The sequence below is a fragment of the Peromyscus leucopus genome, chromosome X (assembly GCF_004664715.2).
Source record: "Peromyscus leucopus breed LL Stock chromosome X, UCI_PerLeu_2.1, whole genome shotgun sequence".
NCBI lineage: Eukaryota > Metazoa > Chordata > Mammalia > Rodentia > Cricetidae > Peromyscus > Peromyscus leucopus.
Window position 1 is genome coordinate 59,641,012 of NC_051083.1, and position 27,133 is coordinate 59,668,144.

General features: G+C 38.7%; 1 protein-coding gene and 1 pseudogene across 8 annotated transcripts in view; one reads left to right on the forward strand and one right to left on the reverse strand.

The window, feature by feature from the left end:
- Positions 1-27,133, forward strand: part of Eda (ectodysplasin A) — a 377,498-nt gene that overhangs the window by 131,006 nt on the left and 219,359 nt on the right. The gene's annotated exons all lie outside the window — the stretch shown is intronic.
- On the reverse strand, positions 14,102-14,579 carry LOC114703173 (annotated as a pseudogene).

Here is a 27,133-nt window from a genome sequence, read left to right on the forward strand (position 1 = left end):
CGATGCTACCAGGAGCAATCATGTCTCACATCAACAGAATTCTAAGTTACTTAAATGTAGTATTCTCTAGGTCTATGAAGTGTTGAAGATTACCTGTCCATCTGACCTATGTATCTGTAAATCTGGAGAACCTAAATGACTTAACTATAGAGATGGCACGCATAGGTGACTAAATCTGTAAGTCTTATCTACCTAAATAATCTAAGGACTAAGGCTTTATGTAAACAAGGTAAAAAGTTTGTAAGCAAATGTATGGTAAAAGGACAATGACCTCAAAATTGTGACAATACACAAAATACCTTAAACAGAGGTAAGAATGTATAGTGTACTATGCAATATGACAATAATCCTAAATATGTATCAATATATAAAATATCCTAAACAGTTAGAACATACATACAGTATGACAAATATAATTTTATATTTGTATCAATATACAAAATATTTCAAATAAGAGTAGAAATATATGTACATTATAACAAATATAGTTTTATATTTGTATCAATATATAAATTATCTGAAATAAGAATATAAAAATAGTTTACATTTGTATCAATATACAGGAATCCATAACAGTGCAAATGATCTAAGGCTGATATTTTACTAAATTAGTTTACTAGTATATACAATAATCTACCTTAATATCCTATACCTATCCATTCTCCTTTTGACACCAGCCCAACTAGCTCAGTTGGCAGAGCATGAGACTCTTAATCTCAGGGCCATGGGTTCATGCCCCATGTTGGGTACCAGTTATTGAGATAATTCCACGGAGTTTATTTGAGGATCAAAGGAATTTATTTGGGGTTTAACTCACAAAAAGAATAAAAGAGTTGGTTGTGGAATCCTGCAGGGTTGGGCATGGTCTAACATGGTTCTCAGGAGAGCTCTGCCTTGATCTTCAGCGCCATCATCCAAGACCACGAGGTAACGAAGAGAACACGCACATATGTCATCCCAGGTCTTAAGGGGTCCCTATCCAGGCTATGCCCCAGGGAGGGCAGGTACCTGCCAGTTACCTGCTGCCTCACTAGGGGCAGTGCTTCATGGTAAGGCACAGACAGCCACCCCTACACACTATTTTTCCAAAGGTAGATATGACTGTCAGTGTGTCCTTATGGAAACTATTCTTCACTAAGGTTTCTTTTTGTCAAGAAAAATCAGAAATCAGAGGGAGAGCTGTTGATTCAAAAGAATTGATGAAGTCTAAAAAAACCTCTGTCTTGGTTTACCATTGTTATAAAAAAGTGACCCTAAACTCTTTTTGTGAACACATCATGTATATTGTTTCCTTTATAAACCAGGATATTTTCTTTACCCCCTCTTCTCATTTCAAATAACCCCATCCAAAAGATTTATAATTGTATTTTTTATATATTAGATGAACTACCAAGTAGTGCTTTATGAGCATCAGATGGCAAAAGTCAGCATCTGTTGATGAATCAGGTTAGTAATTATATGACAGGTTTATCTTATCCCATCTGTGCATTGCAGGAGAACTGAGGCAATTTTTAAAGCTATAGGACCATATAGGTTTGTAGTGGTCTCATCTATTTTCTCCCTCCAGGCTTACCTCCACCTAAACATTTCTAGAAAGATGAATGACTTATTTTTAAAGGGCCTTTGGGAATTAAATTTTGTAACCCTAGTTCTAAGTCATTCCTATGTTGAGAACTTTCACAGTTAAGACATTTTGCCTTTTATTCAAGTAAAATCTCATTACAAAGCTATCTTCCTCCTTTTCTTGGATGCTTTATAGAAATGGTGCTTTGTTGCACTGAGGACAATGGACTACATTACAGCAAATAAACCTATTTAGACAGAATTTTTTCTGACCCTGATTCTTTATCAGCTAGGTTATAAGACATACATCTGAGAGAAAGAATGTGTACTGTGAGAGGAAAAGGAATTAAAAGTGTGGGTGGAGGAGGTAGAAGAAGTTTATTTTATAACTTTTGGTTTTTATTGCTAGGCTGTGATCACTTGCTGATTTATTGTTGACATTGAGCTCCCTTGCTTTTTGGGCCCATGGGTTTGTAATGTAATTTCTAGAAATACAATAATTAAAAAATATACTCAAGTTTAGTGTGTCTTTAATCCCAATGCTTAGAAAACTGAGGCAGAATGATCACTGTGAGATCAAGGGCAGCTTGGTCATTACACAGAGAGACTCTGTCTCAAAACAATCAAACAACACAAAAAAGAAAAAGACTGTGCTATAATTCTGAACTTCCATGAAGAATATCTCCACGGATACAATAATGACATGAATGTTTTGGGAATAACAAACCACATTATAATTGTATGTGGAGGCCACTCCACAAGAGGTAATATATGTCTGATAATATAAACCTGGTTGAAAACTTATGGCTGCTGATGTCAAAGGCATTAGGGGAGAAGTTATTACTAATACTTTGCTAAAGAGATATTTAGTCAAAGTTCTTTCTAAATATGTCTTTGCACCTGCAAATTAGTGTTCTCAGTCTTGAGAGCCACTCCAAGAGGAACTACATGCCTCTGTATTGGTGCTGCCCTCAACCTTGATCAGAGAAGCTTCTTTTTGCAGAAGGCAATAGTTAGTATAGAGACTAATAACTGAACAAAGTACTGAGAATAAGTGACTGTTTTGTCTCTTAAAGAGGACATCTATGTCATTTGTTCCCAAATCCAGGAAACACTGCAGAAGAAGGGTCAGAAAATAGTAAGACATGGGAGGATGGGAGGGAAGCTGTGAAATGGTGCTTTCTGGATATGACACGGCCATTTCAATCATAAACACACCACAGCTATGACTATCTGCAAAAAATCTGTGTGTGCAACCACATGAATGCACAGTCAAAGAAGTAGAAGGGGGATAAGGGACTCCAGTAGAAGTGGGACGTGATAAGAGATAATGGGGGTGCATATATTCACAATACATTGTGTACATTTATGAAACTGAAGCAAATGTTTACAATGAGAAAGGAGCAAACAATGGGCAACTTACTTTCAAGTGGGTGACAAGAAACATGCTTTGAAACCCTTTTGCCTGAAGTACCACAATGGAATGGTTGGCACTCTGGACTCTGTAACATTTCTATATATTTGAAACAAACAAATTAACAAAAAAATAACAACAACAACACTTTTTGACATGAACTGACTGTGTCACAAAATCAAGTCAGGAAAAATTCCATTGTGGAACAGGTCCATATAGTCCAAAGCCTAACTGAGAAGTTTTGGGCAGTTAATGGCAGCTGGGATAGGGGGAGTAAGTTTTCTTCAAGGATACAGCCCCTGGAAGGCCACCCATGCTCTAGTAGATGGCTGGTTTGATCAAAATACATTATATGAATGTATGAAAATCTCAAACAATACAAATACCTGTATGAAATTATAAAAAACGAGAAAGAAACAGAAAAATGAGGGGTAACTACAGGAAGATCAATTAGTGATACAATCATCTCTATTTAACAAGAATCCCTTTTGTCCTTGTCAGTATTTGAAATCTCCTGGTCCTTTTGATTTTCACGTTTTTTTCATAGTGTGTCCCATGAAAAGTTCCTAGTAGATGCTGTTGAACAAAGGATACTTAAGCTATTGTTTCTTTAGGAATTAAAGAGAGTGCTACATATAATCTGATAATTAAAGGACATGCTGACCCACCATGGTTGATCAAATGTGATAGTTCACAGTTCACATCTGCTTAGCTGACTTAACTCCCAGATTGAATATTAGTTGAAATCTCTTTCTTTAAGCTAATACTGATTGCATGATCCTGAGTACTCAATATTAAATCATCTTAACCCAGTATATTTCTTTTAGGAGGTAAAAGGCTATCATCTGGTAGGCATTAAGGGTCTAATGTAGTCCACATTTCTTTCTTTATTTCTAAAAATATTCTAACTTCATCTCAGTTGATACTGTGATAGCTGCTTAGCAGCAACATGTTCAGATTTAACTCTGCCCTGAGGGGTACTGTAAAGCATTGTGAACAGAAAACTAAACATTCATAATGAAGCCATTGTGGATAGGATGTCAAGATGTCATTTTAATAATCCATATTTTAATCATCCTGATTTCACCTGTCACATCATATTTTATTTCCTATTAACCATGCACTTCTGAGAAGCTCTGTAAGAGGCAGTAGTGATAGAATCTACACCTGTCCTAATTTGTTTGCATTGCTAGGTATTGATGGGAGAGTGGGTTTAACATACTTTGTATAAAGATCTCCATCTGGGCTCCATCTCTGAATGGAATATGTTTTTTTTTTTTTAATGTGGATACAGATGTCAGCATCTTTTGGGTATGGAGTCATCAATTTTCAAGTAATTTGTCTGTGTTTTTATTGCATATCACTCAGAAGTAGAGTTTATATTGAAATTTATACTGAGATGCTCCAGTGATGTGGAGTAGATTGTTAATAGACAAGGAAGAAAGAGCTGGCATCTTCTGTTGTCCTTAGAAAGAACAAATTGAACAATCAGAATTTATAGATGATCATTGTGTACTTTCTTTTCTCTTGTATATTGCTCTCATTTGAACCTTTTTTAAACTGTTACTTGGACCTGGGAACAATATTTGCAATTAGAAAACTTTTTCAAAGCACTTGTTTAACTGTAAACTTAGATTGGGGCAAGTTTGTTTTTAAAAAATATTAAACAAAAACAAAAATCAGATAGTCATCACATGTTTTTCTTTCCATATGGACACTTATGAAAGCAGTTGCTGAGGTTGGGGATTATGGATCACACTTGAATCCTGGGTCCACATTAGAATTTTGTCCTGTCTGATCTGGTTAGGTTCTAATTCATTTTGATCTTCAAAATTACTTTGAGTTCCTAAATGTATGCATTCATGGCAGAATGTGTTTTATTATTCAGTAACTATCTGTATCTTAAGGCTCTTTGCCTGTTTTGTTTGCTCTAGGGAAATCAATGGCTTTACTTTTTTAAACCAGAATTGTTTCCCAGTAGAGCATGATGACTGATGATAGCTAGGATCTGCTCAATTCCAAGTGGAACAGGGTTACTTTTCTGTAAAACTGGAGGAGAAAGATCATCTGTAGATTAGCTGCAAAGAAAATAGCTTTGTGTTATACTTTTAGAGGAGCATCTTGAAGGGTATTTAATTTGATATTCTTATCTGTAAGAAATACAGCAGGATGAAGCATTTACACTCAGATGTGTAGCTGATACCACTCCTGAAAACAGAAAGTGCTATTTTTTTTACTTTTAAAAAATATGCAAGAAGGCCCCAAAATAATTCAGGGAAAGAAAAAATGATGCTAGACTGAAGTTACACGACTCAATAGATAATTCTGGTGAAACTCAGGAAGAACCGTATTAGTGATAGTCTGGAAGCATACACAGTGCTTTAAAATAGGTTGATTGCACTAAACAAAAGAGAAAATCCTTTTTATGAAGAGCTTACAATCTAAAGGTACAAGTTGGTAGCTACAATGTGGAATGAGAATAATAAGTGATCCCCATAGTGGGTGGCCGTCATAGCTGAAATACTTGAAAAATAAGGTGAGGGTTAGAGAGGGAGTTGAGGGGGAGTAGAAGCTTATTCTTTTGATATTGGTGAATAGGGATAAGGAAGTGAGGGTTGGACAATGTGTCTGAAAAGAGGCTCAGCATAAGAATGGGTAAAGGGATGAGACTGATGCCATTATAGAGCTTGGAGGTTTAGCAAATAAGAGAAAATTCCAGCAGAAGAGAATTGAGACATTCTATAAACATTCTATAATAAGGCTCTGTATTACAGCAAAATACCACATCTTAAAAGATCCAGATTTGGAGAATGCAGCTTAGCTTGCAACAGCTTTTTGCCAGTGTTGGCTTCAATAGCAGAAGATGGAATGGTGTAGCATGTGCTTCATAAGCAGTAAATCATTACAAATGTACATATATCATCATCATATTTTTTCTTTTCTTTTTTAAATTTATTTTATTTTACAATACTATTCAGTTCTACATAATAGTCACAGATTCCCTTGTTCTCCCCCTTCCTGCCCCCTCCCCTTCCCCCCAGTCCACCCCCATTCCCACCACCTCCAGATCAAGGCCACCCCCGAGGACTGAGATCGACCTGATAGACTCAGTCCAGGCAGGTCCAGTCCCCTCCTCCCAGATTGAGCCAAGCGTCCCTGTATAAGTCCCAGGTTTCAAACAGCTATCTTATGCAGCGAGCCCAGGACCTGGTACCACTGCCTAGATGCCTCCCAAACAGATCAAGCCAATCGACTGTCTCACCTATTCAGAGGGCCTGATCCAGTTGGGGGCCCCTCAGCCTTTGGTTCATAGTTCATGTGTTTCCATTCATTTGACTATTTGTCCCTGTGCTTTATCCAACCTTGGTTTCAACAATGCTCGCTCATATAAACCCTCCTCTTTCTCGCTAATTAGACTCCCGGTGCTCCACCTGGGGCCTAGCCGTGGATGTCTGCATCCAGATTCCTCAGTCCTTGTATGGGGTTTCTGGAACAACTATTAGGGTGTTTGGCCATCCCATCACCAGAGTAGGTCAGTCCCGGCTGTCCCTCGACCATTGCCAGCAGTCTTTTGTGGGGGTATCTTTGTGGATTTCTGTGGGCCTCTTTAGCACTTTGTTTCTTCCTTTTCTCATGTGGTCTTCATTTACCATGGTGGGAATGCAAGCTTGTACAACCACTTTGGAAATCAATATGGCGATTTCTTAGAAAATTGGGAATCAATCTCCCCCAAGATCCAGCTATACCACTCTTGGGCATATACCCAAGAAATGCTCAATCATGCCACAAGAGCACTTGCTCAGCTATGTTTATATCAGCATTGTTTGTAATAGCTAAAACCTGGAAACAACCTAGATGCCCTTCAACTGAAGAATGGATAAATAAATTGTGGCACATATACACAATGGAATACTACTCAGCAGAGAAAAACAATGACATCATGAGGTTTGCAGGCAAATGGATGGATCTCGAAAAAAATCATCCTGAGTGAGGTAACCCAACTCAGAAAGACAAATATGGTATGTGCTCACTCATAGGAGGATACTAGATGTGGAACAAGGATGACTGGACTGCTGCTTACATCACCAATGAGGCTACCTGTAAAACAGGACCCCAAGAAAGACACGGGGATCACCCAATGACGGAGAAATAGATGAGATCTACATGAACAGCCTGGACATGAGTGGGAGCAATGAAGGGCGAGGGTCGAGGGAAAGAGAGAGGGAGATCCCATCTGGATCAAGAACAGAGAGGGAGAACAAGGAATAGGAGACCATCATCATATTTTGCTTAGCTTTGACTTCATTAAATTTTAGGTTAGGACCATATTTTAGGTCAGATGATTACCAGTAGAAAGTTCCATTTCAGAGATGTTAATTCTGAGAAGTTAATCTGCTATTATAAATGTTTCATTTGTTTCCATGTTGTTAGTTCATTGTGTGTATGTTCATGTGTACATGAACTTGTGTGCAAATTCATGTAGAGGCCAAAGAACAATCTGTTCCATTGAGCCTTCTATCTTCTTTTTTATTTTATTTTGACACAGGGTGTCTCGTTGGTCTGGAGTGGGGATACTGGACATCCTTGTCTTGTTTCTGATGGGTTTTTCATATGTAGCTTTTAGTATACTGAGTACTGTTTCCTCTAGTTCTGCATTTTCTAGGATTTTTATAATAAAGGTACAGGATTTTGTCAAAGGCCTTTTCTGCATCTTTTGACATAATCATGTGATTTTTGCTTTTACATTTGTTCATGTGGTTTGTTACATTTATTGATATGCATGCCATCCCTGAATTTGTTGAATGCATGTATCGACCCATCCCTGCATTTAAGGGAGAAAGCAATTTGTCATCGTGTATAATCTTTCTGATGCATGTTTGTATTCTATTTGTAAATATTTTTTTAGTCTAAATTTATCAGAGCTATAGAACTGTAGTTTTCTTTTTTGTTCTGTCTTTACCTATATTGTGTGTTAGAATGATACTGTCTTCATTGAAGGAGTTTGGGAGTGCTCTTTCTTATTCTTTCTAATCATTGTTATCATCATCATTAGAGACAGAGTTTCACTATGTAGCTCTGGAACTATGTAGTCCTGGAACTCACTTTGTAATCCAGGTCAACCTCAAACTCACTGAGATCTACCTGCCTCCCTAGTGTTGGTGTCGAAGATGTATGCCACTACTCCTGAGTCTTTGCTGCAGGGATCTTCTTTTGAATAGTTTAAAAAGAATTGGTTGTGGATCTTTAAATATCTGGTAGCATTCTGCTTCAAATCCATGTTGTTGTGGGCTTTTTTGAGCTGGGAGGCTTTTAATAACTCAGTCTCCTCATTTGATATTGGCCAATTTAGGTTGCTGACTTCTTATTGGTTTAATTTTGGTGATTTGGCTGAATCTAAAACTCCATCCATTTCTTTTATGTTTTCTGGTATATGGCAATTGAGTTGGAATTCTTCTCCCTCATCTATAGCTATAGTTCAAGGTTTGAGTTTTTTCATGGTGTCCTGTATTTCCTGTGTGTTCCTTTCCTGTGTTTTTAATTTTTATATATTCCTTCCTTATTATTTGGTCTAGATCCTCTAGTTTACCTCTGAATCCTGATATTCTCTTTTCTGCTTGATTCATTCCACTTATAAGGCTTTTCCGTAGTTTTCTAGTTGAGTTATTGGGTTTTTCAATTTTATTTTCTGCTTGAATCCTCTTCATTTATAGCTCCTGATTGAATTCTGTTCTCAAGTGATACATTCTCTTCATCATTTTCATCAGCCTTATGTTGGTGTTTCTTGGGCCTTGACTTTGTTCTCTTTAAGCTTTCTCCTTAATATTATTGAGCTGTTTCTTTGTGTCTTCCTTAAACTCTTTGAATTCTTTGATGAAGTTTATGATTGTTCTTTTAATTTTGTGTCCTGGAGTTCATCTATCTGATTCTCATTGGCAAACATTTCCATAGGACTTATAGGCTTTTGAGAGAATATATCAGCTGGATCTTCCATATTACTGGTATTTTTGCATTGAGATCTGGGCATGTGGATTTCTTTTGTTGGTACTGAGTCTAATATGGACAAAGTAGATTGGAACAGAAGAGAGTTTGTGCAAGTGGTTTGGGTCTAGAGGTTGGACATGGTGGGTAGAATGAAGTCACCTGGGTTGAGGGGACTGGGCTGCTCTACAACATGTTCTTCCTATTCCAAGCCTGCAGTGTGGGGTTAGATCCGGCTGGATGCAAAGGTTGGATATGGCATGGAAGAGTACTGTGGGCTAGGGTATATGTAGGGAGGATGCTGGGCAAAGCCTAGTTGCTCCTTCCCTGTTTTGGCGGGAGAGGTCAGATTAGGCTGGTACATTTGTTGTGGGTAAATCAGGTGGGTTGTGGAAAAAGTATGGATTTGGAGGTCAAGGAAAATCCCTGGACTATACCCTTAAGTAAGATATGGGAATTCTGGGTACTGTGTGGGGTGGTTGGAAGCTACGCAGAAGGAACTTGTGGGTTTCAGGTAAGACAGGTCCTGGTGTAAGACTGGAGGTTGGCTGAGGAATGGGCATGAGTGGTCAGACTAGGCTGGGACAAGGGATGTGGGACCTTAAGAAAGCCTAGAGATTGGCTGAAGTGCAGGTGAGGATGTTCAGACCAGGCCTGGACACTGGTTCAGAGAGTGGGGCTAGATCTGGTAGATTGCAGGAAGTGCATGGATGGGGAGTTCAAGGAGACTCCCCAAGGTAGGTTATGGAGGAGAACATGGGCCATCTGGGTGCTGAGTGGAGTTGTTGGAGGCTGTGCAGAAGGGGCCTGTGGGTGGTAACAGGTAGGGTGGGTGGTTGCAGAAGCCTAGAAGTTGGCTGAGACGCAGGCAGGGCTGGTCAAACTAGGCAGGGGCAGTTGTTATGTAACCTGGGCTAAATCTGGCAGGTTGTGCAAAAGGCATGGATCAGGAGGTCAGAGGGATTCACCAGGCTTGACCCTGGAAGAAGACATGGGAAGTCCAGGTACAGAGTAGGGTGGATTGAAGTAGTGCAGAACAGACCTGTGGGGGCTTCCATTCTGAGTTCTCATCCTGACATTTTGAAGCAAGTACAACAAAGAAAATGGAGAGTCACACATTTTTTTATAAAGTGCTTTTACATAGCTGTCTTCTTTTGTCCATGTGAAATTCCTACATGAAAAGTAGTAGTATCCACATTTTACATTTTTAAAAAAGTGAGGCTTAGATGAACTGATTTATGTAAAGCTATATGACTAGTAAGTAAGTCATTTGCTTTCTTCCTTATGAAACTACGATGCCTTAACCTAGAGCTATGTGTGTAATGTTACTAGAAGACAAAATTAAGACAAGGTTATAGTTTTGTTATCATGATTTTTTTTGACTTCGCTTTATAAAATTGTTGAACTGGGAACTTTTAATATGAATGATACTATTTGCTCTGGTACTAAATATCCCTGGACTGCTATACTTTTAAAATTTCCTATCTTCTTTTATCTTTCTTTAATCTTTTTCTCGACTGTCAGCTGTTACTATTTGATGTATCTGCCATCTTCCCTACTTCTAATCAGTTGTGCCCTGGGCTGGAAACCAGATAAATACGCCTGGTACTTTTAGGTATAATCTTAAGAGTGACTATGCAGTAGGTGAGAACATAGGAGCTCTCATCTGATAATACAAAATCTGTTATGTTTTTTGTTCTCGGAATACACATTTTTGTCTGGTTATTTAGGTTGTTAGCTAATTCTGAGTAGTTGAAGGTATTAGGTAAATTACGTAGAAAGGGGAGGTATTGCTGTATTTCTTTACCACCTGTAGGTGGTTCCTTTCTGAGTTCTTATTCTTACTTTTTGGAGCAAATCCAGCAGAGAAAATAGTGAGTAGCACATCTTTTTGGAAGTGCTTTTATACACTGTCTTATTTTGTCCTTGTGAAATTCCTGCCTGGGAAGTAGTAATATTCACATTTTACAATTTTAAAAAATCTGAGGCTTAATGATCAATGTGAAAATACATAACTATTAAGTGTAACTCTTGGCTCTTTGTATTTTTATTTATCTTCTGAGGAAAAGTCTTCCTATATGGCTGAGGCTTACTTCAAACTCACAATCCCCTGGCCTCCGCCACCTAGGTACTGAAATAAGAGGCATGAGACACCACACCTAGCTTTGTTGTGCTCAGAGTCTAGACCCCCAAAGACCACCAAGAGACCAAATCCGATGCAAAAGCAAAGAGTTGTTTTTTTTTTTTTAATTGTGAGTTAACTCAGGCCTCTCTGTCCAACTGATGCAACAGCAGAGCAGGAGTGACCCTGACTAGCGATGGGGCAGGGTTTTTATAGGGGATAAAACAAGGCGAGTCTTGCGGTCTGCAGACTACATAGGCACAGACTCAGGATTGATTTATGCGAATGACAATCATGTTAATAACTTTTAATTGGCTAGGATTAGTTGGGAGTTTGTCAGGGCTATAGTTATCCATTTTGGGGCAGGCCTGGATAAGTCTCAGGCTTTGTCTTTGAGCTGCTGCAGAGGCTGGCTGGCCTAGCATGTACTGACTATGGGGCCTGGCTCAGTGGCCCAGGCTTGGTGTGTCCTATCTCCCTGTCCCTGCTGACAGAGGCATCAATGATTGTCTTTTGTTCATGGCCCTCCCAGAAAATGCTTGCTCAGTCTCAGGAAACTGAAATTGAGGCCTGATCTCTGAGAGAAGATTGAGCACCCTGTTAGGCAACTGCTCAGTCCTTTCGGCTTGACCCTTACTTTAAATTAAAATTTATTGAGACTAGGCAAATGATTCAGTTGGAAAATACTTGGCACACAAGCATAAGGATCTAAGTTCAGATCCCCACAACCCATGTGAAAGCCAGGAAGGGTAATATATGCCTGTAATCCCAGTGCTTAAGACACAGAGACAGGAGGATTCTTGGGCTTGCTGGCCAGCCACTTTAGCTGAATCTGTGATCTTAAGATTCATTAAGAGATCCTATCTCAAAATTAAGTTGAAGAGTGATTGAAGAAAACACCAACATTGACTTCTGGCCTCCATTCACATGTGTTCTTTCTCTCTCTCTCTCTCTCTCTCTCTCTCTCTCTCTCTCTCTCTCTCTCTCTCTCTCTCTCTCTCTCGGTCATATTCTCATCACCATACTTTGCAAACAGGACACTGAACTCAATAGTATGCTATTTATTAAAGGTTTGAAGTGACTGCCCAACGTACCTTATTCTAGAGTACTTAGTGACTACTTTTGCCATTCTCTTTTGCTTGAAAAGTCAAAGACATTGCCTTTTATCTCAGTGTAACTCTTTCCAAATAGTCACAGAAGCTTCTACACAGCCCTTTCTGCCTAGTTTACTTGTTTTCCCCTTTTCCATCTAAGAATAAGTCTTTACATAAAGATTTATTGGCCATCTACAGGGACAGTGTTCTTAAGGTTAGCACTGTACTCTTTGTGGTAAAATCTATGTCTCCAACTGGCTGAATGAAGCATCTTATAATACTTGGAACAGTGTATACATAAAATTCAGATGTGAGGACTGTAAACATGGGTACACAGATCATGTCCAAATAGAAATGATATTTTTCTCCAAATTTACTTTAAAAATTAATGTTAAGGTGATGGACAATTTGTGGCTAATCAATATATTCATTAAGCCACCCTACCTTGATGAAAATTAGAGAGAAGTGTGCAGATTTCATAGTCTGTGAAGTGTGAAATTATGAAAGTTGGTGTCACTAGAAGTCAGCAAACTCAATAGCTAAAATCCTGGAAAGATTGTATTCTTCATAGTGATGAGAACTCAAAGTGCTTGTTTTTCATCTATGTAATTGAAGGTCAAAGAATCACTTTGACTGCTACAAATTGCATACATGTCACCTAATGCAAACAAAAATGGGATGACTTTGGAATTTCTGTGGTCTATGAAAAAACAGAGCTATGATACTACCATATTATGCCTTTGAATTGGGCTTTAAGAAAATGTTTCTAGCTTAAATCTTTTTAGAACTATGGTTGGAGTTAAGATTTGTAATATGATTGATTGTGGCCCTACAGCAGCAGCCAGGGTCTGAGTTGACATCAGTGGCTCCTGTTGCAACCGAGGGCCATGTGGTTGACTGGGGTCTGATCAGCCACCTAGAACCTTGTTGGTGCCCAAGGGTCATTCTGCACCCAGGACCATACAGATCTGAGTGGCATATACTACTACCTGGTGCCATGGTGATATCTGGGCCAGGGTTGCAGCTGGGGGACATGTATGGGTCCATGGCCCTACTGCAGCCAAGGTATGGGTTGATGTCCATGGCTCCTGTTGCCATCAAGGTTCATGCAGATTCCTGGGGTCTGAGCTGCTTCCTAGGGTCTGGGCTACCACCTGGAGCCGTGTTGGTGTCCAAGGGCCATGCTGCTGCTGGCACCATGCCAATGTGGGTGGCCTTCGCTGCCACCTGAGGGCATTATGATATCCAGACCTAGGCTGCTGCTGAGGACCATGTCTGGGTCCATGGCCCTACCACAGAAGGAGTCTGTATTGAAGTCTGTGGGCCATGTTGCCACCAGGGCCCATGCAGAAGCCTGGGATCTTGGTCTTTTTGGAATCTGGGGACTATACTGCAGCCAGGGCCATACAGATCTGAGTGACCTTTGCTGCCACCCAGGGCCATGGTGTCATCTGGCCCAGGCTACTGCCGAAAGCCATTTCTGGGTCTGTGGCCCTATAGCAGCCAGGGTCTGTGTTGATGTCCATAGCTCCTGTTGTCATTGAGGGCTGTGTGGATGCCTGGGGTCAAGTCAGCCACCTGAGTCCATGTTTGTGTCCAAGGGCCAAGTTGCAGCTGGGGCCATACAGATTTGAGGAGTCTGCCTTGCTACCTGATGTCATAGTGATGTCCAGGCCAGAGCTGTAGCTGCAGGCCATGTCTGGGTTCCATGGCCCTGTTGCAGCTAGGGTCTGTATTGATGTCCAAGACTTCTGTTACCATCAAAAGCCATGCAGATTCCCAAGGTCTGGGGCCATGTTATTGTCTGAGGGCCATGCTGCTGCTGGGTATAGAGAATGTTTCTCCAGTCTCATCCAGCCTGAGGTCCCGGCCAGCCCCAGATCCCTTTTTTTTTTTTTTTTTTCAGTTCATGTCTTTTTATTTATCCCTACACAACTACTTGTCTTCTGGATTGTTGAAGCAGTAAGTCAGACAACACTGGCCACAGTAATGTCTGTCACAGTGGCTAGCCATGAAAACTCCAGCACCACACTCATCAGAAGGACACTCTGGACGAAGACGGCTAATTTTGCTGTTTTCATCCACCTTATAGTACTTTAGTACAGCCAACTTAACCTTCTTCCTCTTATGCTTATTCTTCTTGGGAGTGGTGTAAGACTTCTTCTTCCTTTTCTTAGCACCACCACGAAGTCTCAACACAAGATGAAGGGTGGACTCCTATTGAATATTGTAGTCAAAGTACGGCCATCTTCCAGCTGCTTGCCAGTGAAGATCAGCCTCTGCTAATGAGGAGGAATTCCTTCCTTATCCTGGATCTTGGCCTTTACATTTTCTATTGTGTCCGAGGGTTCAACCTCGAGCATGATGGTTTTCCCCGTGAGGGTCTTCACGAATATCTGCATCTCGGCGGCGGTTAAACCACAGATGGCAGATCGGAAAGCCAGCCACTTATAAAATAATCATTCAGAGGCTTAATACTATTTACAAACTGTATGGCCTATGGCAGGCTTCTTGCTAGCTAGTTCTTATAGTTTAACTCAACCCATAACTATTAATCTCTGTATCTCCATGTGTTCTCGGCATTACCGGTCTGCTGGCATGTTGTTCCTTGGGTAGCAGGCTGGTATCTCTTCTCCTCTGCCATTCTTCTTCCTGTCTCTCTCCTTGGATTTCTGCCATAGGCCAGAGCAGCTTCTTTATTAACCAATCATAGCAGCACATATTCACAGCCTACAGAAAGACATCCCACAGCAGCTGAGGCCATGCTGATCTGAGTGGCCTACATTGCCATCCAGACCTGGCTGCTTCCAAGGACCATGTCTGAGTCCATGAGCCTCCTACAGCTGGGGTCTGTGTTGAAGTCCAAGGCCCATTTTGCCACCAGAGTTGGGGCCAAAACTTCTGGCCTTGTTGATGCTGGGGGCATGCCACCGCTATAGCCATGCTGATCTGAGTGGCCAGTGCTTCCACCTAGAGCCAGGATGTCGTCCAGGCCAGAGCTGCTGCTGAGGGCCATGTCTGAGTTCATGGTCCTGCTGCATCTGGGATCTGTGTTGATGTCTATGGTCTGTGTCACCTCAGGGTACCATAGGGACCATGTGTGATGTAATAAGAGGGCCATGCCAAGCTGGCCCTGCCCTTTGGTGACCCTCATAGAGCTGGCCATGTTCTTCACTGGACACTGCAGCAAGTGAGCTGGCTCTGACCCTCAGTTTAGAGCTCCTTCCCCCCTCGCCCAGTACTCCAGACAGATGGTCCCAGCCCTCACCATGGGTGAGGGAGGACTGACCCTGGTGACATGCATGTAGGGGAACTGGCTCCACCCCTTTACCTGAAGTGGGCAGCCCCAGTATCCAAGAATGACCATCCAGGCCCATAGCCAGGCCTTGGGTTGACCTACTCTAACATCTACCCCATTGACCTGCTGGAGCTGGTGAAGGGATTGGTCCTTGGAAGGATACCCACAGGATCTCCATGACTTCAGGCAGCTGCAGGATATCTGAGAGGAGTTTCATTTAGGATTCAGTGATGATGGTGGTGTACCAGAAACCAGAGGCCTTGAACCAGACCAGTGACTCATTGCAATGAACATTTGCTAATAAAGCTGATGGGACGAAAGGGTGTACTGTGTGACACATTGCTCCCAATGCCACCAGGACAAATGAAGAGGAGAGCTGGGCAAGATGGAGGAGTGAAGAGGTTGTTTGTTTGTTTGTTTGTTTTTGTTTGCTTGTTTTAGTTTGGTCTGATTTTTTAAATTTTTATTTTGGGAGACAATGCAGAAGTGAAGGGAGGATATGAGGGGACTGGGAGGTGAGCAGAATTGGGGTGCATGATGTGAAATTTCAGAAGAATGGATCAAGAAATTATGTTAAATAATAATAATAATAATAACGGTAATATACAAGTCTAAATATCCTTACATAAATCCATTTCTGGAATGAAAGCATTTTCTAGAAGTAGGTAGGACAGCCAGGCCTTAAAGAGATCCAGGGGTTAGTTTCCTGAAGTCCCCCTCCCTGTATTAATTACTTTTCTGGTTGCTGTGATGAAATACCATGCTCAAAGCCATCTCAAAAAAGAGGGAGTTTAAAGCCGGGCGGTGGTGGCGCACGCCTTTAATCCCAGCACTCGGGAGGCAGAGGCAGGCGGATCTCTGTGAGTTCGAGGCCAGCCTGGGCTACCAAGTGAGTTCCAGGAAAGGCGCAAAGCTACACAAGAGAAACCCTGTCTCGAAAAACCAAAAAAAAAAAAAAAAAAAAAAAAAAAAAAAAAAAAAAAAAAAAAAAAAAAAAAAAAAAAGAAAAAAAAGAGGGAGTTTAAGATGAGAGGTCACATCTTTAGCCACAAATGGGAACTAGAAGGAGCAGAATCCAAGTGAAGAGAAGCTATGAAGGCTCAAAGCCCACCTCCAGGTCATACTTTCTCCAGCAAGCCTGCACCACCTCTTCAAACCAGGCTATTAACCAGGGACCAAGTGTTCAGATATCTGAGCATATGGGGGACAGATTCATTCAAACTACCACACCTTTTGTCTCTAGTAGTTGTCCTGTTTTGCATGTGATGACATGAATAAAAAAATTTTAGCCTGACCTTTCAGAAAGACAGAAATCTTTTTTTTTTTTTTTTTTTTTGCTTTTGTATTTAAGTGTCTATTATAGGAACATACATTTAGTGGGTATTCCAATGCTTCTGGTAAGTGAAAAAAACGTTTTCTGAAGGGTGCAAATGGTCTGCTCTCTAAAGATAAACAGATTTATCACTTCAAAAATGTGGCAATGAAACTGAAGTGTCTGGATTGAATGGTAAATTATGAATTATGTCTATAGAATGGTGCAACTGCTCCCTTATGTGACCTCAACTCTAGCAATATAATAAAGGTAAATGACTAAACACTTAAACAGTCTTGCTTACTGAATAAATAATCAGTAGTTTGATGTGTTATCTTTGGACCTAGTGTGAGGGATGCTTCACATGGTATAATGCTTGTGAGGTCAGCCCCTACTAATTGAAAGGCGTTGTGCAGATTTAACAAGAGCTGCATGGTTTGAAATTCTCTCTCTGATGTATCCATTAGCTTTAGTGTCCTGTGACCAAAAATGAGATGATGATGAGTGGGGATCAAGTATAAGCTGTAATATAAACAAATGAGATGAAAGGTTTAAGGCTTTCAATTACATTTCATTTGTTAACTGCATTGAACTTTGGTTTAGTGAACCAAAGTAACATTGACCAACTGGCGTCTGTTATGAGACTCTGCTATAATAAATCTTGATTAAGCATTGGTAGATATAATAGATAATAGAATTGAACTAGCCAGAAAGGGACAGATGGAGATGGGTGGACATTTTTAATCTGTAGAGAAGATAATGTGAGGATATCAAAATGAAGCATATGTCTTCACCTTTCCTCTATGCCACTACTTTATTCTGAACACTGAAATTATAGATCAGGGGTTCTTATTTAACTTTTCTTGTACCACAACTACTCCCATTTATGTCTTAATTTGGAATCCTGTGTCTTAACTATAAATTCTTATTAAGGAATCACAGGATTAGAGAAAGACAGCAAGAACAACTTTGCTTATCTTTGTTTAAAAAAAAATGCTGCCTAATTTCCCCCTTAACTTTCTTTATTGATGCTTTGCAACTAAATGCCTTATTAGATGAACTCATACCCACTTGTTATAAAAGGATTCTTTTAAATGAAAATTCTTTTAAAAGCATTTTCCTTATCTGAGAAATAACATTCTTTGGGTCACATCTCAATCATTCAGACACCCTGTCATCCAGGGTGGCATCCCAGGATATTTATAATCTTCTCGATAGTTACCATGAAATTATCAAACCAAAATTAATTTGAAATCACTTTATGTCAAATGATTTAGATAAAATCTCCAAATTAAATTGCTATATGCATAAAACCATTTAATTGTTAGAAATTGTAGCTTTGCAACAATGGTTCTTAAACTACTTTTTTCTACAGGAAATAATCTATCATACTCCACTCAAAAGTGCTAAACATTGCAAATCATAGTCTGGTTAAGATTCTGGGCCCCATGGTGGCATTAGATCCTTTATATGAACAGGAAGAAAAGCTTAGGCTAACAAGCTTGCTGTTTCTGGCTTTGATGTCTGACAAAAGGCCCTACTAGATGATGAGCAGATGCTAGTGCCATAATCTTGAACTTTCCTGCCCCTAGAATCATGAGGTAAACAAACTTGCATTCTTTATAAATTACCGTGTCTCAAGTATTTTGTTACAGCAAAAGAAAACAGACTAAAACAAACAATATGTTGTTGGGGGTTTGTCACTATCTAGTATTATGTTTTTGTTCCCACACTCTATGATGTTTCTCTAGTCTATAGCATTTGTCTTAGTTAGGATTTGTATTGTTGTGACAAAACATCATGACCAAAAGCAACTTGGGGAGGAAAGAGTTTACCTTACAACTCCTTGATGGAAGTCAGGACAGGAACCTGGAGGCAGGAGCTGATACAGAGGCCATGAAGGAGTGTTGCTGACTAGCTTGCTCCTCATAGCTTGCTCAGCCTGCTTTCTTATAGTGCCCAGCAGTGGTACCACCTGCAGTGAGCTGAGCCCTCCCATATTAATCATCAATTTTTAAAAAAGTCCCGACTTGCCCACAGGACAATCTGGTTGAGACATTTTTCTCGGTTGAATTTCACTTGTGTTGGTCTGACAAAATGAAAACAAACAAGAAAAACACCAAACCAGGACAGCATCTTATCCATTTATAACTGTCATTCCTCTTTGTTGAGTGTTTCCAGTGTTTTGACTTTATTTCTCAACTTTATTTAAAATGTCTTAATGTAACCTTTTACTTTTAAAACTTTGTAGGAAATTTCAGAAAGTACATAGAGGTCTGGTATACACTTCATTCAGTTTCTCCCAATGGCTACATTTTGTATAGCTACTATATAATATCAAAACAGGAAGCTGATATTGGTACACTGATTATATATATCTTAGCCATTTTATCACACGAAGACTTTTATACTCAATCAAGATATAAAAATATTATATCACCACAAAGAGCTCCATCTTTCTACCTGCATTTTAGGGTCAAACCCATCCACTCCCATTCTTTACTGTTCATTAAACCCAGTCAGCAACTAATTTGTTTTCTATCACTAAAACATGGTCATTTCTAGATTAATATGTAACTATATATATACATATATGTACATATATATAAAGTTCATTTAGTGTTGCTTGTACGTACTTGTGTTTAGGGCTGGCAACTTGCAATTGCATAACTATAACCATGCCTGGGTGGTTGTAGCACACACCTTTAATCACAGCATTCTGAAGGCAGAGGCAGGTGGATCTCTGTGTGTTCAAGACCATCCCAAGCTACATAGCTAGACCCTGTCTTAAAGGAAAAAAAAACAGAAACTAAAAAGACATTGAATAATCATAACCATTCATGAATTTAAGGACATTTTTTCTGTTTCCAGTATGGGCTATAATGACATGAACTATTATATAAAGTTTTCATACATGAGTGTAAATTTTCATTTTTCTGGGATTAGTACTCAAGAGTGTAAATAATAGGTTGCATAGCAGCTACATGTTTTCTTTTATATGAGACTTCCATTTTATAGTCCTACAAACTATGTAGGATCCAGTCTCAGGTTCTTCACATCCTTGCCACTATTTGGTATTTTCACTAGTTTTTATTTTATTTATCATTACTGTCCACATACACACATGCATGTGTGAGTATATGTGCCTGAACATGTATGTTGGTCACATGTGTGGTAGTTAGAAGACATTGTTTGGGAGCCAGTTTTCTCCTTCCAACATGGGTTCCTGGAATTGAACTCACATCATCAGGTTTATGTGGCAGGTCCTTTACTCTCTGGGCCATCTTGCTAGCTATTTTAGTTTTTTAGACAGGCCTATAATGATATCCTATTATTGTTACAAGTTTCATTTGTTAAATGACTAATGAGGTGGGACATCTTTTTATTGCTTATTTTCTTCTGTGTATGATGAAATATGTTTTCATAGTCTCTCTCTTTGTTGTTTTTGATATATGTACATGCTAAATGTGTGTATACGTTGTATGGCAACCAGAAGTCAATGCTAGATGTCATCCTTACTCTCCATAGTTTGATTATTTTTGTAATAAGAATTTTGTTCTTTAAAACTTCCATGCATTTATAGAATATATATTCATCATATCCATCCACCGCCACTTCCCTTCTACTCCTCCTAGTTCCTCCACATTGTTTCCCTGCAAGCCTCATGTCCTCTTTTTATTTAGTTTTTTGTTATTAATAATCCCCCCTGGCCTATTTAGTTCTGTTTGTATGCACATGTGTGTATGACATTCCACTGAGGCATGAACAATCTTCCAGTGTCCAAATACCCAAAGAAAACTGACTCTCTCCCTCAGCAACTATCAACTGCCAATGACTATTCTAAAAAGTATGGAAACTTGGGCCCCTCCACTATCCATGCTGGAATTTTGGCCAGCTAGATCTTATGCAGGTACCCACAACTGCTATTAGTTGTCACTCCCAACAGTCATATCATGTCTTCCCACTCCCTGACTCTTAAATTCTTCCTGCTGCTTCTTCCAAGTTCCCTGAGCCTTGGTTGGTGGGAGGTTGCATTTACAGCTTAGTTTCAAACCTGGAACTCACAAATTTGGCTAGTCTGGCTGGCCAATGAACTCCAGGGATCTACCTGCCCCTGCCTCCCCAGCAGTGGGATTAGAGGTTCACACCACTGCATTTGGTTTTTGGCTTTTTACATAGGTCCTAGGGATATAAACTCGGGTATCCATGATTTTATGGCCAGCAGTTTACCAACTGTACCATCTCTCAAACCCCTTTCTCTTATTTTTTTATTCTCTTTCTTTTCTTTCCCCCTTTCCTTTTCTCTCTAATCTTTCTTCCCCCCCTACTCTCTCACTGAGGTTTGAACTTAGTGTCTTGCATATCGTGAGGAAATATCCTATTAATGAGCTGTATCCTCAGTCCTCTTTTCACTGTTTATTTTTAAACAGAGCCAAAGTTGCCCAGGCTGGCCAGGAACTCACTCTGTAGTCCAGATTGCCTTTTAACGTGTGATCCTTCCACTTCAGTAGCTCGGATTACAGGCCTGTGCCAACAGGCTCTGCTTCTTTTACATTTTCTTATTGATTTTTTTCTTTGAACTAGGATCTCACTATTTAGCCCAGGGTAGACTCAAATGTGTTAGCTTCTTGCCTTTGCCTAATGAGTATTGAGATTATAGACATGATTACTATAGGCAGACTCTCTCATTTTTTATTTTAAATTATGTTTTGGTTGTTATTATTTACTTTTTTGATAATTTCATACATGTTTATAATACATTCTGGTCAAATTCATCTATCTACCCGCTCTTATCTTCATCCCACCCTTACAACTTTCACCCCTTTCTCTAACCAAGTTTCCATCTGACTTTTCTGTCTCTTTGCTTTGTTACCCACTGGGTTTAATCAAGCCCACTTTTGTGAAATAGGTATGAAGCTATCTTCTGGAACAGGAATAATTTATCAGTTGTCACTATAACTGAAGACGACAACTTGTTCTCTAGCCACCCTACACTGCTGTTATCTCCTCTAGTAGGGCCAGACCCCCAAAACCCCTTCTTCGGCTATGACTCAGTATTTACTGATTCGGTGTTGTGCAGACTCTGTGCAGCCAAGTACAGCTATTGTAAGTTCACAAGGTCCAGGGCCTTGTCATGCCCCCAAGCCACTGTTCATCAGCCCACCTCATCATCATTCATCTCCTAAATTCTTTATACCCCATCTTCTGTGCTTTTCCCTGAGTCCTATAGGGGTAATATGGGGGCCTTTATAAGGCAGAGCATACAACAGATCACTTTTTCTGCTTCTGGCACCTCCAGTGATAAGGTTCTACATTAGCTGCCAACAGCTGTTCTCATTCTCTCTCTCTCTCTCTCTCTCTCTCTCTCTCTCTCTCTCTCTCTCTCTCTCTCTCTCTCTCACACACACACACACACACACACACACAAACGTTCTTTGATAAAAGTTGAAGAGAGTCCTAGTCTATGGTTATAAACATAAATATTTAAATGGCAGTTTAACAACACGTCCATTTAACAAAATCAATAGTAATAAGTTCACACCTAGTGCCCATGAGCTTCATAGCCATGGGCCTTTGACCAGATTCATGGTACTGAACATGAACTCTGTCCTGCTGAGTGAGCCTTAGATCTATTCAGAATAGTCATTGCACCAATAACTATTGCCTGGAAAGTTAATATTACAACAGGCGACTAGGGGGCGCTGTTGCTGACTTTTTTCCTTCAAGTTGCCTACATGGCAAATTCCAAACACTATGAAGAAGCCTTAGTTACTTTTCTATTGCTCTGATAAAACACCATCCATGACCAAGGCAAAGAAAGCATTTATTTGGCTTACAGTTCTAGATGGATAATAATCAATCATCATCATCTCCAAAAAGCATGGTAGCAAGCACCAGCTGTAGCAACAGGAACAACTGAAAACTCAGCTCCAACCACAAGCAGGAAACACAGGAATAGAAAGTGAACTCAAAATGGCACAAGTCTTTAAGCTTTCATATATTCTCCAGCAAGGCCACACTTCCAAACAGGGCTATGAACTGGGAACCAAGAATTCAAATGCCTGAGAATATGGAGGCATCTGCTATCTCATTCAAATCACAATAGAGGGATAACCACCAGGAAGGGAGCCTCCAGCTCAGTTCTATCATAATTCCTCTATATTTTGCAAGCGAAGTATATGGTGTCTTTAACAGTGGTGGTTTACTGTCCAGTTTTGCTGTGTAACCAATGACAACATGTATAGTTTTGGGGACTCTGGAGTCTTCCTGTTCAACAGCTCCTGGGAAAATGTCCCACATCTAGCACTGGGATTTTCTTTTAACAAGCTGTGACTTCTGAGGTCAGTATTATCCACCTACTAATGGTACCTCTATTCAAAGTTGTTTTAAAATTTTAATTTTAATTACCTTATAAACTGGTTGGTTTCCATGTGGCTTACTCATACATACTTATCTTTGGTTAGTCCTTTCTGTGAATTCCATCTTCTCTCCTATCTCCCACTCCCATCCTTGTTTAAACCTTGCCACCTCCAGTACTCTCTGTCTGTTTCCATATCACATGTGTACTGCCTTTCTCACCTTCCTTAAGGTCTCTTTTCTCCCTCACCATGACCCCTTGTTTCTTGTTTCCAAATCTCTGCAGACATTCAAAGATAATGAAATCTAAAAAACGGAAAGATGTATCTCTGAGAAAGGACATATGGCATTTGACTTTCTAAGCCTGAATTACCTCATTCAATATAATTTTTTTTCTAGTTCTGTTCATCTTTCTACAAATTCCGTTTTTCTTTACAACTGAATAAAAGCCCATTGTATGCATGTGCTACATTTTATTACTTATTGATCTGTTGGTGGATATATAGACATTTACTAGAAATTGTGAAGAGGGCAGCAATGAATATAGATGTGAAATTATCTCCACATAGATACTTTCCATAGAGAGAAGTTTATATATATATATATATATATATATATATATATATATATATATTACACACAGAGAGAGACATAAATAGATATAGATAGATAGAATCCATTTTCAATTCTTCTTGTTATATGTTTAAAAGTAAAAATTCTAAAGTATATGGTAATTATGTTTAAGTTTTTGAAATGCCACTATATTGTTTCCATAGAGGCTAACATTTTATCAATATCTCCAACAATTCACAAAGATTCCAATTGCCCGTCATTTATAGCTGACATTCATCTATCTATCTATCTATCTATAGGATATAGAGTCATTTGAGTATGTACCCAGGATCATATGACAGTTCTATTTATAGTTTTTTTTTTATTGTGGTAGTTTGAATCAGAATGCACCCCACAGGCTCATATATTTGAATGCTTAATTGCCAGAGAATAGAATTGTTTGGGAAGGATTAGGAGATGTGGCCTTATTGAAGGAGGTGTGTCACTGGAAGTGAGCTTTGAGGTTTCCATGCCAGCACCCTGCCTTCAACCTGCTGTTTCTGGATCAGGGTGTAAAGCTCTCAGTAACTGCTTCAGCGCCATGCTTCTCTCCTTCCCACCTCTAAAACTATAAGCAAGCCCCCCCCCCCACATGCACAATTAAATGCTTTCTCTATAAGAGCTGTCTTGGTCTTGGTGTCTATTCACAGAGATAGTAACCCTAACTATGACCCTGATGTCCAAAGTGGTTGCAGCACTAATTTACATTTCTACCAATAGTGATGAGGTAGAATCTTAAAGTAGTTTCAATATGCATCTCTCTGATGGCTAAGGATGTTGAACACTTTTAAAAGTGTTTAGTAGCCATTTGTATGTGTTTCTTTTTGCAAACTCTGTTCAGTTACATAAGCCATTTTAAATTGGTTAGTTTATTTACTTCATGTTTAGGTTTTTTTTTTTTAAGTTCTTTGTACGTTCTAGATATTAATCCTCTGTCAGATGTATAGCTGGCTAAGATTTTCTATTGAGTTCAAAGGGCTTTTTATATGTTTTCTTTATATATTTACTTCTTTAGGTATATGTAGTTTTAGGTATTTTTTCAAGCCTGTACCTTGTATTTTCATGTTTTTTAATTTAATTTTTATATAATATATTTTGATAATGTTTAAGAGAATTTTTCTATAGGAAGAGATTTAATTTGGATAATGTTCAACATACTGCTTGTTTTTAAAGAGCTCATGGAATCATACAATTGGTATTCTTTTGTAACTCATTTCTTTCATTTAGCGTATTTTTGAAGGTTTATCTTTATAGCATATATGAGAATATTTTATTTATTTTAAAGCCGAACAGTCCATTGTATGAAAAGACAATATTTGCTTTATTCATTCATATCGTGGTAGATATTTGGGCTATTTCTAGCTTTGGGCTATTGCTACTAATGCTGCTATGAACACACATACATATTCACATATGTTGTCTCTAAAGACTTTATATTTAAATATCTATACATAGAGACATATATAGAGAGAAACATATAGAGAGACAAAGATAGATAGATAGATAGATAGATAGATAGATAGATAGATAGATAGATATAGAATCCATTTTCAATACTTCTGGTTATATATTTAAAAGTAAAAATTCTGGGGGCTGGAGAGATGGCTCAGAGGTTAAGAGCATGACTGTCTTCAGAGTCCTGATTCAATTCAGCAACACATGTGCTCACAACATCTGTAATGAGATCTGGTCTCTTCTGCCTGCAGTCATACATGTTGTATACATAATAAATAAATAAATAAAACTTAAAAAAAAAAAAAAAAAAAAAAGTAAAAATTCTAAAGTATATGGTAATTATGTGTTTAAGTTTTTGAAGAGCCACTATATTGTTTCCATAGAGGCTAACATTTTATCAATATCTCACAAAGATTCCAATTGCCCCTCACTTATACCTGACATTCATCCATCTATCTGTCTTTCTGTTTGTCTGCTTATCTATCTATCTATCTATCTATCTATCTATCTATCTATCTATCTCCTATCCTAATGGATATGATGTGCCATCTCATTGTTGTTACAATTTGTACATGTTTTCATATATGTTGGCATTTGCATTTATTCTCTCAGGAAATATCTAATTCCTTTGTCAATTTTTTTATTTGGTGTGTGTGTGTGTGTGTGTGTGTGTGTGTGTGTGTGTGTGTGTGTAAGAATTATTTATTTATTTATTTATTATTTATTTATTCCAGTTCATCTTTTGAGTTCATAGGAGAGTTTTGTGGAATTGGTTCTCTCGTTCCACCTTTACAAGGGTTCTAGGAGTTGAAATTAGATCATTAGACTTGCATGGCATGTGGCTTTACTGGCTGAACTGTGTTACCAGCTCAGTTTCCCCAATTTTATGTGTTTTGTTTTCACTTCCTTATTAAAAAATCAAATTGATACATAATACATAAAAGTAATACATGTTACATGTTTTTGTAATGTTCTGTACATATATATGCTCACATATATATCACAATGTTCAAATCAGATTAACATACTATTTCCTTGAATATTTATTATTTCTTTGTCATGGAAACCTTCAAAAGCTTTCCCCTGGCGTTTTGAAATGCACAGTTTATAATTGATTTCTAATGTCACTTTACTATAGTACCATAGAGCTTGCTGCTTTTATCTAACTTCTTGTCTTTTGTTTTTGAAGTGAGGTGATAGTTTATAGTGGTTTTGATTTGCATTTACCTGATGGCTAGTGATGTTGAACATTTTTTTCCTATACTTGTTGGCCTTGGAGAAATGTGTGCTTAATCTTTGTCCATTTTAATCAAGGAAATTTTAAGCTGTTGAATTTTGGAAATTCCTTACCTATCAACCACTTGTTAGATACATAGAGTACAAATATTGTCCCCATTCCGCAAGTTGTCTCTACATTCTTTTTAGTGTTTTCTTTGCTCTGCAGAAGGATTTTAGTTTTACATAATTCTGGATATATTTTTTGCTTTTGTTTCCTGTTGGTTTAGGGTCTTGTTCAAAAAATCCTTTTCTCATTTTATTATCTTGAATCATTCTTTATATGTTTTCTTCTAATAGTTTTATGATTATATGTCTTTATATTTAAATCTAATTCATTTTGAATTACTATTTGTGATACGACACAGAGATATAGTTTCATTCTTATGCATATGAATATCTAATCTTCCCAACATCATTTATTTGAAAGAAAGTCCTTTCTCAAGTGCATCTTAACATCTTTGTTGAAAATCAGTTGGCCATATCTATCTGTCCCACTGGTTTATGTATTTGTTTGTATGCCAGTACAACAAATGTCGTTCTGATCGCTACAACATTGTAATATGATTTTTTAAGTCAAGTAGCATAGTGCCTCCTTCTTTGTCCCTTCATTTAAAATGACTTTGGCTATTTTAGATTTTATCTGTGTTCC